This window comes from Schistocerca piceifrons, chromosome 2 (genome assembly GCF_021461385.2).
Source record: "Schistocerca piceifrons isolate TAMUIC-IGC-003096 chromosome 2, iqSchPice1.1, whole genome shotgun sequence".
Classification (NCBI taxonomy): Eukaryota; Metazoa; Arthropoda; class Insecta; order Orthoptera; family Acrididae; genus Schistocerca; species Schistocerca piceifrons.
The window spans coordinates 590,369,462-590,382,097 of NC_060139.1; the positions used below are offsets into that span (position 1 = coordinate 590,369,462).

The window sequence follows — 12,636 nt, forward strand, 5'->3', positions numbered from 1 at the left end:
GTCCTACACACAGCTCAATAACGCGTTTCGAGGGGCAATACTCTCGTCATCAGGTTGTAAAACTTGGCTCATTAAGTTAAAACACTTAAAGATATACCAGCAGTAACAATTGAGGCTTTAGCATCACAAAACAGAATAAAATCACACTTGTTTGTGGTTCTTCGTCTTACATTAAAATCTCCGAGATAAGTATCCGTTCGATCTCACACGTGTCATCTCATATCGCACACTACACCATGCCGCATCCTGTTGCTCTGCTCTGTTTAGTCAATGCTTCTGCAGGGATCCGGGGGTTGTCTTCTCTGCGGTATTACTGTGCATCTGGAGCTTCTGTCGTATTGGTAGCCTACTTTTCCTCATTTCCTAAACATAGGATGTCGGCCTCTGGCTTGTATAATAATATATGTGCCCTAAAATAATTCTACAAAGCCGCTAAGAAATCTCGTCTTGTTGTCTTTCATTTGTACGTTCAGAACACTGCCACATTTCTTTCATGAATGACAGCTCCAATACCTCTACAAAGTCGAGTTTCACAACCTGACGATGAGAGAATTTTCTCTCGTAACGCGTTCTTGAGCTGTCTGTACAACTGTACTACTGTAAAAACTTAACAGTTGCTGCCTCACATCCAATTCTTATTTTTCCCTAGCTCAAGGAGTAAAATAAAAATCACACATTGAGCGAGTCAATAATGCGTTGGTCCACCTGCGGCCTTTATGCAAGTACTTATTCGGCTTGGTATTGGTTGACAGAGCTGTTGGATGTCCTCCTGACTGATGTACCAAATTCTGTCCAGCTGGCGCGTTAGATCGTCAAAATCCCGACCTCAACCGTTATCTGTCTGGGGAGAGATTCGGATACCTTATTGGTCAAGGTGTGATATGGCAAATACTAAGACAAGCAGCAGAAACACTCGCTGTGTGCGGACAGGCATTATCTTGCTGAAGTTTAAGCCCAGGACGGCTTGCCATGAAGGGGTGTAGGATATCGTCGACGTATCGCTGTGGTGTAAGGGAGCTGCGGATGACGCACAAAGGGGTCCTCCTATGAAATGAAATGTCACCCAGACCATCACTCCCGTTTTTCGGGCCTTACGGCGGGTGCAAGTTAGTTTGGTAACCCACCGCTGTCGGTGGCGTTTCCAGACACGTTTCGGCCTGGAACCTCATTGACAGGAGTATAATTGTCTTCAATGGCGAATCCCGCTTCGAAATCAATACTTATGAATAGAGTAGACGTCCCAGCCGATGGTGGGATACCGTAAGGCCTGACAAACAGGACTGATGGTCGGTTGTCATCCGCCGCACCTTGGCAGCACTGCAGTACGTCGACGATATTCTACGCCCCGATTGTTGCCATTCAGGGCAAGCCACGTTGGGCTTACATTTCAGCAAGATAATGCACGCCCACATACGGGGAGAGTTTCTGCTGTTTGCCTTCGTGCTTGCCAGTCCCTACGTTGGCCAGCAAGGTCGCCGGGTCTCTCCCCAACTCAAAAAGTTTGGAACATGATAGGCAGTTTCCTCCAACCAGTTTGGGATTTTGACGATCTAATTCGCCAATTGGACAGACTTTGACGCCATATCCATGAGGAAGACGTCCAACAACACAATCATTCGTGATGCATTTTTTCATTTTTTTTTCATCTATCGATTTCCCATTCGGATAATTCATTCGTGGTGCGTCGTTTTTTTCTGTGAATCACTAGTTTTCGTTTCTACTTGTTCCCAGTAGTTTAAAATGTATGCTTGAAGAAAGTTGTTTGTTGCAGTGTCGTAATGACTTCGACAAATATAGGTAATTTGTCCGTTTTTAATATCTTTGGACTATGAAGTGTTTCGAAAATGCTGTTATGCGGCACTAGTAATTTACTTCATCATAATAATACAGCGTTACTCCTTTCTGTTTTTGCTGCGTCCCTGGTTCTACGTTCAGAAACGATATACGTCTTCACAATCCAGTGGCACAGTTCTCATAATTTTTAGGAGTTTATTATTGATTTTTCTGAATACTGCAGATATTTCATTTATTTTCTGACATAAATTATACTCACTTTCAACAAATTCCAAAATTTTTCTGGATTATATTAATTTCTAAAATATAGTATTCTAGAAAATGTTTAAATGTGTGTGAAATCTTATGGGACTTAACTGCTAAAGTCATCAGTCCCTAAGCTTACACACTACTTAACCTAAATTATCCTAAGGACAAACACACACACCCATGCCCGAGGGAGGACACGAACCTCCGCCGGGACCAGCCACACAGTCCATGACTGCAGCGCCCAGACCGCTCGGCTAATCCCGCGCGGCTAGTATTCTAGACTCATTTTTTTCTACCAGAACAATTATTGACCACTTACATCAATTCAGATTCGTAAAATCTAAGCTCAGGACTCAGGAGCCAAACAAGTTACAAAAAGTCTGAATGTGACCATGAACGTAGCTGTGAGTAACCATAGGATGTCAGTTACTCGCATAAGAAATTAATTAAAAAGTGGGCGAGCAATGTAGGTCATATACCTACACCTACATGATAAATCTGCAGTTCACACTTAAGTCTTTGACAGATATTCCGATGAATCAGTTTCAGACTATTTCACGACAGTTACGTTCTCTAATAACACGTGGGAAAAAAAGAACAAAACGGTTCAAATGGCTCTGAGTACTATGGGAGTTAACATCTGAGGTCATCAGTCCCCTAGAACTTAGAACTACTTAAACCTAACTAACCTAAGGGCATCACACACATCCATGCCCGAGGTAGAGAAGAAAGTTGGCAACTGATATTTTGTTAAAATATCTCAACGCAACTATCAACGCCTTTATTTTAATGATTGCCAATCCAACTCGCGTATCATATCCGTGATATTAATTCCTCATTTCGCGATAACATGAAACGAGCTGCCCTTCTTTGAAGACTTTCGTTACCCTTCGTCAATCCCATCTAGTAAGGATCTTATTATGTGCAGCACTACTGCAGAAGAGAACGGACAACCGTAGTATAGGAAGTCTCTGTAGTGTGTTTCTTGCATCTTCATTTCTATGTGTACTGCGAATAAACAGCAGTCTTTGATTGAGCTTCCCCACCTTTTACTTCATTCAATTCATTGCGTAAGTGAAGTTTGACAGATTTTTGTTGTTGTTGTTGTTGTCATGTGCAGGACCTCACACTACGCATAATTTAGCATGAACTGCCACTTCTCGCTGCCTGCTGTAATTGGTTGTGACCTTCTGATGATTTTATTAGACGGTAAACGACACTATCATCGCGAAAACAGTCTAAGAGGACTGTTCAGATTGTCTCCCAAATAGTTTACATAGATCAGGCACAGCAGGGAGCCTATAACGCATCTAGGGGGAATACCAGATATCACTTTTGTTTTACACGATGACTTACTGTCAGTTGCTACCAACTGTGACCCTTCAAACTGTAAATCGTGAATCGGGTCCCACAATTCAGACGATAGTCCTCCTTAGGCACAAAAATGGATCAGAAGACGCTAGTGAAGAATACTGACAGAAACGTTCTGGAAATCTAGAAATATGGTATCACTTGTCATTTGTACTTCAGTCTGAGTTACGCATTTTTACATACATGTACATGTGAGACTGAAGAATTAATGACATTCTTTTTAAATTTCAATAAAGTTTCTGTTCTCTAGCGACCAATATGTCGGCTACAGTGTACATGGAATCAGGTTAAGTTCCACTTTCGATAGCACTCACCATTTCGTCTGAATAAAGAGCCACTTTTCTTTCACAAGAACGATAATTTCTTAATCCGTTCTGGTTATGTGTTAATAGATGATTTTTTTCGAGGCATTTCATAACGGAACACAGTACACACAATGTATTCGAGTTCCGTTAGAACTGTGGCTATGAAAAATAAGCCATGGGTTATGTTCACAAACCCACTGTATTATTCAAAACAGACACCCACCACCCCCTCCCCAAAAAAACAATCAATATATTGCGGACATGTCCGAAAGAACAGATACCATCTTCATATATTTATAGTTAAGGCTCACCGGCCATTTGACCATCTTCTTCTGTGCGGATGCACAAACAGTGCCCGAACTCTTACGGGAATCGGCGGTAAAGCCGCGAATAATGAGTATGATGGACAGGGGCACTATGTATATAGTGTGGGACAATAAGTTGCGAATGTGGGTCTCACGGGAGGCTTGCCAGAGATAAGTCCCTGTAGTCGCACTATCCTCTGTGACCTCGGTGGCTCAGATGGATAGAGCATCTGCCATGTAAGCAGGAGATCCCGGGTTCGAGTCCTGGTCGGGGCACACATTTTCAGCTGTCCCCGTTGACTTATATCAACGCCTGTATACAGCTAAGGGTATTCATTTCACTGTAATTTCATTCTAACGAGCTGCATGGTCACTGAGTGCCAGTATGCCTCGTCGACGTCAAAGGGAGCCATATCGGCATGTGAGAGAATTCTAAAGGAGCAGAATAATCGATCTCCGGGAAACGGGGTTGTCATACCGTGACATACCAGCTCACACAGGGCATGCTGCTACGACAGTGATGCGTGTGTGGAAGCAGTGAGCAGAGGAAGGTCATACGCAGCGACGAGCGAGAACTGGATCACACAACATGACCACAGCACAGGATGGCCGTCATCTTGTCCGCAATGGTCATTACGCACTGTACAGCGTCATACACAATGAAGGTTCGTCGCTGGAGCACAGCAACTGGTGTGAACTTGTCTGCATCGACGGTTAGTCACTGTCTGCTACAGGTTGGACTGGTTGCAAGCATGCCATTACGTCGGCTTACATTGTCCAGAAACCACAAGCTCCTCCGGCTGCAGTGGGCATATGAACATCATCACTGGGGTGCTGAGTGGCAAGGGGAGTTAGGGAGGGGGAGGGGTCCAGATTGCTCGCCATTGGTGCCCCAAGGGCTCCTCGCTGTAACACCATTGGCCACAGGTGGGGGGGAGAGGAGGGGGAGAAAATTCCAAAGAAGGTATCATGCCCAATCACCAGAAGCTGGCGTCAGCAGTACCGCAGAAGCTGACACTGGTGTCATCTGTTCCAGGAATGCTGATGCTGCTGTCGGCGATTTGGTCTTGTATGCTCACTGATCCTCTACTGGTTTCATCCCATAAGTTCGCAGAGAATCGGTTCTGCTGATATAAGATGGTAGTGGGCTATGGGACTTTCATCACTCTAGGAATGGTAGTGGAAAACAACCATCATGGTTAAATGAGATCTCATCTGCGAACAACACAAACTGTTCAGCACTGCCGTACTGAGCTGCAGAATTCATTGACAAAGCTAAACTCTGAATCCAAAATAATTCGACCCCATTGCTTTCACAATAATGCAAGGGGTTAAACTGCTGTTACAGAAGTATTCTCCAGAGTCTGTTCTTCGAATTGTGGGCATTTGATGCAATCGAGGTTTCAAATCTGCATCCTGTAAGACGTCATGGTCTCCTGACCTTCATTGCTTACATATTCCGCCCACACAATCATATTCCGCACATCAAGACGCTTCATTCGAATCCAAACTCGATAAGATAAAGCCAAAGTTGTATGAATTCATGTAAATGATATGCAAATAACTAGTAAATTGCAAATGCACTCCGAGATTGAAATACTCGAGGCTGGCGTACACATGCACATTCCAGACATTACGGTCACAGGAGCTTTTAGTTAGGGAGAGGCAGACCGCACGCCAGGAGGCCGGTCCCTTCAGAGGACGATTCAGCCTATCTACGTAAGCTGGCGACCGCCCATAGAGCAGACAGCATTTGCCCTAGTGAAAGGCAGAATGACCCCGTGTTCAGCTTAAAAGCCGAGCCTACACATTCTTTACAAACATAGCATTCAGATTGGTCTCTCCTCAGTACTTTTGTAAGTAGGCTGTTTAGGTTTTTTTATTGGTAACGCCACCTCTGTATGAAAATCACTGGCTGTGCTGTGTGCAGTCTGTGGCTAATTTGCATTGTTGTCTGCCATTGTAGTGTTGGGCAGCGGCAGCTGGATGTGAACAGCGCGTAGCGTTAGGCAGTTGGAGGTGAGCCGCCAGCAGTGGTGGATGTGGGGAGAGAGATGGCGGAGTTTTGAAATTTGTCATGAACTGCTATATTTATATATGATGATATCAAGGTAAATACGTTGTTTGTTCTCTATTAATATCTTTCATTTGCTAACTATCCCTATCAGTAGTTAGTGCCTTCCATAGTTTGAATCTTTTATTTAGCTGGCAGTAGTGGCGCTCGCTGTATTGCAGTAGCTTGAGTAGCGAAGATTTTTGTGAGGTAAGTGATTTGTGAAAGGTATAGTTTAATGTTAGTCAGGGCCATTCTTTTGTAGGGAATTTTGAAAGTCAGATTGCGTTGCGCTAACAAAATATTGTGTGTCAGGTTAAGCACAGTCATGTACACGACGCTACTAATGAGTGACAATTTACAATGTTGCTTTTGCAGTGTATCTGTTTTATATCTGCACAGTTTTTCTGAATTCTTCTGGAAATCAAAACATGTTTTATTAGTAACTTTTGTGGTATAGCTACAAGGAGACAGCCTTTTCCATAGCACAACAATACGTTACAGCACAGTACTTTCATCATCACAACAATAAGCATAATAACTAAGATATCTCTACGCAAAGCATTTCACTTTTGTTTATCATGAGGTAAGTACATTGGCTTCTGCAGAACTTAGCTTTCAGAGGAAAATAACTACGACACTTCCACAGAGATTATCTTACAACAAGATGCACATTTAGCGCTACAGGACACCCATTTCGGTGATTAATTTTGTACTTAAAACATTTATTTTTAAAGATTTTTGAATTACAAAGAAAGTTTTCCGTGATACATTTCATTCCATTGCTGTAATCTGTAACACCTGAGGGTATAATTACATATCCTCAGGGGGGTACACGCTTACTTTGTGTATCATGTGTTTGGCAAGCACAAGGAGCCCTAGCTATTATGGTATTTGCTTATACAACTTTACACATCGGTACCATATTTCTCTAACACACAAATTACACAGCTATCTGATCATGTAACTGAGAGATAAACTTTTTTTATTACATCAGTGACATATGTTTACGCAATTACAGAGTTGGATTACTTCACACTTACGAAATTGTATTTTGTCTGTACTGTGTGATCTGTTCATATTTTTTCGGAACCATTGTGATACTATGAGAGCTTTGAATGATATATTTGGTAAGGGAGCATGATTTTAAAGTACGTTTGAGGTAGATAACACTATTGAAATGAGCAGAGAATTTTTTTTAGGTTTTGAAATTATTGCAGAAAGCTACGACGTTTTTGAGATTTGACTGAGGTGTTATGATGTTATTATTACGACGACGATGTGTACTATGCTGTTGAGATATGTTTATGATCAATAAGATGATGCTACCATATATGAGGAATAAGAAGTATGTTGGAAACCAAGAATCGTACTTTAAGAGTTATGAAATGTGCGTAAATGCGTGACTGTATCACAATGCTGACGAATATTTTATTTGGACACTTATATTTATAGGATTTTCTTTCTACAGATTTGCAACGCTAATTCTTGACCTGTGAAATATTTTTATGTGAGACTGTCACTGTAGCGGAAACTGGTGTCGTAAATATTTCCGTAAGAAAGTTAAGTGACCACCTGCATGTAATGCGTCGTGGGCACGCAGCTGTGTCAAACACCTGGAGAACAAGCCATTAGGGTGTGCCTTTCCGGAAGCACAGGTAGAAAAAAAAAAGAAAAAAGGCAGGCCTTTATCCTCGCCATTGACATTCCTTTAGAGAAAATATTGCAAATGCGACACCCTCATTTCTTCCATTAACCTTGCTATTGACATTCCTTTGTAGAAAGCATCGCAAATATTACATGCTCATTACCTGAAAACATATGATTACTCGTACTTTGTGCTAATTACTGCAATGCTTATGAATTGATGGGAAATATTCGTACATCTGCACACCTGATTATGACAAGTGTCTTTCTATGAGAGTTGAGAGCTACTGACTTACGAAATGCCGCATGACTATTGAATGATGTTTTTATGCTTTGGTTTGCGTAATTGCTTATTTCATTTGATATCTGGTTTCCAGCTGTGTTGCAGCATTGCTTTTATAAAATGAAATGCATTTGCTAATGTGAACACTTTCTGTCAACAGATCTATTAAATAATTATTTTATGATCCACATTCTTTAAAAAAGGAGCACTTGGAAAGGAAAGAACAATAAGAAGGAACTAGTAACAGTAACACATAATTTTCTTTTCAAGTACATGGTAATATTTCTTTTACAATAAGTTGTTGTGGTGCACCACTTTAATTACTTAGACATTAAGATGTGATTATACATTTCCCTTATCTGCATTGTTATCTTTAGTGTACTATTTTTTCTGCTTGAACTATGTCATGTTTAGATATAAGCTGCTGTTTGCCAGGCATAGTGCAACTGAACTTTAATTTGTGTTACTCTGCTAAGCCAGATTTATTTTTTTGTTTGCTGCGCATTGCCTCATATTAGCTGTAATGTTGAATTGCTTGGTAATTTAGATTTACTGTAGCTTGCTTTGCGATTTTCCATTTTTTTTCATTGCTGTTTGTATTAATTGTTTTATGTGATGCTGCATTGCCTCGTCCCTTGGTATATATATCTGAGCTCAGTAGATTTAAGTTAGCTTAAGAGGGGGTAGCCTATAAGAGAATGAGTTGCGATGAATTTGAAGAAATGCACTGAGAGGCTATATGAGAAAAGTACAGAAAGCGGGTATAGATAGGACTTTTTGGGAATAATGATGAATGAAGGGAGATCTCCAAGAAGTAAAGAAAGTTTTGTTTGCAAAATACTGCAGTACAACAAACCCTGTCCTTTCCTTTTGTATTATTCCGCTATATGTTTGTGTACCCTTGTGTATTTGTGTTCATCCTGTCTTTATGTGTTTATCTGATATGATTTAGGTTGTAGACTTTTTCTAATACTCAGCTACATTCACTATGATGAGGAATACTGTTATCCTCAAATACAATTTGCATTAATAATATGTTATTTACTTTGTAAAGATGTTTAGACATTATTTATTCTGTTTTGTTTTAATGCGCATGTGTGAAGTTGATGTTTCAATAATTATTCTGATCTTTTATGTATGTACTCATGTCATAATTCCACTGATGTATATGTTAGTTCGATTCTTTTGTAAAGCCTGTACTACAAATGTTATCTGTATTATTATGTTCTTTAATGATGTATTTTGTACCTTTGTAATTGTATTTTCATGTTGTAAATTTATAAAATTGTAATTGACACCAGTTCATCTTATTATTAACTTGTAAGTTACATTTCACTGCACACGTTTCTGTTGGTCATAGTATATGGACAATATGTGAGAAGTAGGGACTGTTAGTGTTTGCACGTGTGTTAATAATTCAGCAAGGGACTGGATAACAGCATTGCTGGTTCTAAAGACAATTCCAAAAACTTTGTGAGTGCACAAGTGGTGGTTTATGGACTTGCTACATTCTCTGCAAGACTCTTCGATGGTGAATGTGCACCTGCACAATCGCAACAGATGGCTGCTGGCCATCTCTACAAGGACTACAGTGGGTCTGCATCTTTGATGGCCCACCATTACCATTATCTCTACAAGGACTACAGTGGGTCTGCACCTCTGGTGGCCCACCAGTACCGTAATTTCTACCAGGACTACAGTGGGTCTGCTCTGTGATGACCTACCTACCAATATTCTTCAAAACGTCGAATGACTCTGCTGTGGGTTTGCTCTGTTGTAGCCCATTACCCGTGTGCATGTCGAGAGTCAGCGCTGTCTTTCCGTTGGAAGGACAACACTACTTCTTCAAGACTGCATGGAAATCCACTACTTCTGTGTGCAATTTCTTTTACTAATGAGACTTTGCAAAAAAAACTGTAATTACTATTATGATGAATGATCAGGACTATCTTTATGGACTGTGAGAAAATTTTAGCTTTTGACCAACATTGTATCAATAAGTGTGTGCATTTTATATCTTTGTTACTGTAATTGTGAAAATTTTTTGTCAAATCTGTATTGGCCAGTGCCCAACACCATTTGTAAAAATTTTTGTGGGGAGCATGGGGGCTATGTAAGTAGGCTGTTTAGGTTTTTTCATTGGTAACGCCACCTCTGTATGAAAATCACTGGCTGTGCTGTGTGCAGTCTGTGGCTAGTTTGCATTGTTGTCTGCCATTGTAGTGTTGGGCAGCGGCAGCTGGATGTGAACAGCGCGTAGCGTTAGGCAGTTGGAGGTGAGCCGCCAGCAGTGGTGGATGTGGGGAGAGAGATGGCGGAGTTTTGAAATTTGTCATGAACTGCTATATTTATATATGATGATATCAAGGTAAATACATTGTTTGTTCTCTATTAATATCTTTCATTTGCTAACTATCCCTATCAGTAGTTAGTGCCTTCCATAGTTTGAATCTTTTATTTAGCTGGCAGTAGTGGCGCTCGCTGTATTGCAGTAGCTTGAGTAGCGAAGATTTTTGTGAGGTAAGTGATTTGTGAAAGGTATAGTTTAATGTTAGTCAGGGCCATTCTTTTGTAGGGAATTTTGAAAGTCAGATTGCGTTGCGCTAACAAAATATTGTGTGTCAGGTTAAGCACAGTCATGTACAATTGTTCAAAGGGGACGTTTCACTTTACTGGGAGAGCACCTCTGTCAAGAGAGAATCGGAGTGCGACTCTATATTGAGTCCTTGCGATTAAGCGTTGTTCACTGTGTTAGCCACCACACTTATTGTGCGGTGTGAACGGACAGAGTTATAGTTAGTGGCATTGCGGTGGACTGTTTATCTGACCGGTGTACCACGCCAATAGTTAGAATAGGGGCGAATAGGAGTCCTTGACTTCATCAAGGCGTAGGGAGAGATTGATTGGCGAAGGTCAATCCAGATAGAACGAGAGTTATCTTATTTGTCAGCAGCGAGCGGCGGAGACAGCAGTCATCGCAGCTTATGGTATTGTGCGCTACAGCTCTTGCGAGCCCCATATTTCCTCCACGACAGTACACTTCACTTCACTGCATTTCACACGCAACAGCCTCGACTGTACCTAGCAACATTCTAACGGATAATTATTCAAGTTGAGTAGGCGCGGCTCTCAGCCATTCTGCCAAGTCAATAACAATCTTAAACTTTGTATAGAAATTTCATTAGCGAATCCTATCCTTGAGAGGTAACTTCACATTCCGAAAAGAACCCGGAAATAGCTTGTTCAATTCATAACTAAAAGTGCCATTGTGATTTCTCAGAATTTTTGCAAAATAAATAATAATTTTCGTTAGTTTCATGTTTTTATTACACTAACTAGCACTACTACAGTACCCAAGTATCCCACTAGTTACGTAAGAAATTTTGCGAATTTTGGTGTCATTTCCTTACAGTGGACGACTCCAGAAGATATTAATTGCTGAAAGTTTTCAGGCATTTCTCTTTAGAACGTTAGGAGCGTCTGTCTGACTTCTGTAGTAGTGTGGGGGTGGATATTGCATATTGCAGGAGCCACAGGGTAAAGGGTGCATCTCAGAGTAATCCGTTGCGCAGAATGACAGATTAGTACCCACACGCTCACAATCCGGTCATCTGGATTCAGACTTTCAGCATTTTCCCTAAATCACTTAAGCCAAATGCCGAGGTGATGTCTTCTTAGAAGAAAACGATAGGTTTCCTCCCTCTGACCTTTCCAGTTTGAGCTTGCTTTCCATCTCTAACGACCATGTTGCATGTGGATCCTTAAAACTTAAGCATCCATCCTTCTTCGTACTGTATAGTTTCCCCGTCAGGTTGATAGGTTATTGATGAACCTTCTCCCACACGATGCGGCACTATCACTTGAAGCTCTATTATAAGATAATAGTGCATTTTTCAAGATAACACCAAAACATGAAGGGGGAGAGATCTGTTTCTTATGAAACATAATGTAAGTGCACTCCTTACACGCATTGTTCATTCAGGAGATCGTACGACATCAAACCGTTTAGTATCCTCTGCTGTTTGTAATTTTGGCCTTAGCGTCTGAGACATCCTGTCTGCTTTCAATTGAACTACAGAGGGGCGCCACATATACCACAGCATCACCACGAACTTCTCATGTCTCCTTCCGGTACACGACACCGTAATCAAGTTGTATATACTTGTCTGTTACACATTTCTCACGTACCTCTCTTACTTAACCATGGAGTGTAAAATTTATGTTGAATTATTTACTACTAACTTGAAAAAATGGGTAGAAGTGTGAATGTTTTGCCTGAAGAGTTACTCGTATGTTGCAGTTTCAGACACAATTATAATATGACGTTCGTTTTTTAGAAGTCTTGAGTGAAGTAAATTGTCGGCTCTTAAGTGAAATGATTAAGTATGTTAACCTAGTGGTGCAGATGTCCACTGCAGTGGACAACTGTTAATGTCGCTACTTCGGCGTTTTTAATTAGTCCTGAGGCTGCAGATGCATACAGTCCACTCCAGTGGATACTCCCTGGTGGTTCTGTGCCATGCGTTCCTTTGTAGCCTCACACCTGATTAAAAACGCCAAAGAAGTGACATTAACAGCTGTCCATTGCACTGGACAACCGCACCAAAGGGTTAAGAAAGCAACATAATG

At 41.0% G+C, this 12,636-nt stretch overlaps 1 protein-coding gene and 1 non-coding gene across 2 annotated transcripts in view; one reads left to right on the forward strand and one right to left on the reverse strand.

The window, feature by feature from the left end:
• LOC124775619 (acyl-coenzyme A thioesterase 9, mitochondrial-like) overlaps positions 1-12,636 on the reverse strand; it is a 155,606-nt gene that overhangs the window by 112,756 nt on the left and 30,214 nt on the right. The window lies entirely within an intron of this gene.
• On the forward strand, positions 4,227-4,300 carry Trnat-ugu. Its single transcript has one exon. It is a non-coding gene; the product is annotated as a tRNA-Thr (tRNA).